The sequence below is a fragment of the Palaemon carinicauda genome, chromosome 36, assembly GCF_036898095.1.
Source record: "Palaemon carinicauda isolate YSFRI2023 chromosome 36, ASM3689809v2, whole genome shotgun sequence".
Lineage (NCBI taxonomy): Eukaryota > Metazoa > Arthropoda > Malacostraca > Decapoda > Palaemonidae > Palaemon > Palaemon carinicauda.
The window spans coordinates 18,789,234-18,789,902 of NC_090760.1; the positions used below are offsets into that span (position 1 = coordinate 18,789,234).

A 669-nucleotide genomic window follows, 5' to 3' on the forward strand; every position below is an offset into this window, starting at 1 on the left:
TGGGAGTGACCTACCATGTTGAACAAAGTGCCGTGATTAGATGAAGTTCTACAACGCTCGTCCTCGTCGTGTCAAGAGGCTTGATCAAGAGCCAGAACATAACCTCTTAATATTGCCATTTGCCGCTCTGGAATTAATTACAGGTAAGGGTCAACTAGAGAGTGGGTCTCAAGTCAAGCCCTTTGTAAATTCCAGCTTAGGAAAGCTATTTCTTAAGTAAGGCCTTGCATGTCTTTAATATATATGTAATCATCTATGAGCCAAATTTAAGTGTCTTGTGTCTTGGCATATATCCAGGTTAACGTTAGCAATTGTTTATCCTTTAGGGAGTATCCAGTCAACATTATTCGATTGTTCTAGGTTAGTCAATAGCCATTTTATGTCAAATTGATGAAATGTGTAATTGACTGGTAAGCCAGGAATGATAGGCCATTTTCATAACCTTTAGTTCTGCTTGGTAATTTTAATTGATGACCTATCGAAATTTACAGGTGATTACCGAACTGAATGGAGACATTGTGTTATACCCACTACTTCGCATCTAGCTGTAATTACTTCAGGACCTCGGGCAGTTATTGAGAGCCTCTAATAGTTTATTTAAGTTGCTTATGTTTACTTAAGGGAAGTTCTCTATTTGTTAGTATATTGTTAATATACAAATTAATTATT

General features: G+C 36.8%; 1 long non-coding RNA gene across 1 annotated transcript in view; it reads left to right on the forward strand.

Annotated features, from left to right (window-relative positions):
* The window catches only part of LOC137628797 (uncharacterized), a 688-nt gene extending 19 nt beyond the window's left edge, over positions 1-669 (forward strand). The window contains exons 1-2 of the long non-coding RNA XR_011041395.1: positions 1-143; positions 492-669. The exon at positions 1-143 is cut by the window's left edge and continues 19 nt beyond it. This is a non-coding gene — a long non-coding RNA (uncharacterized lncRNA). The remainder of the gene's footprint in view (positions 144-491) is intronic.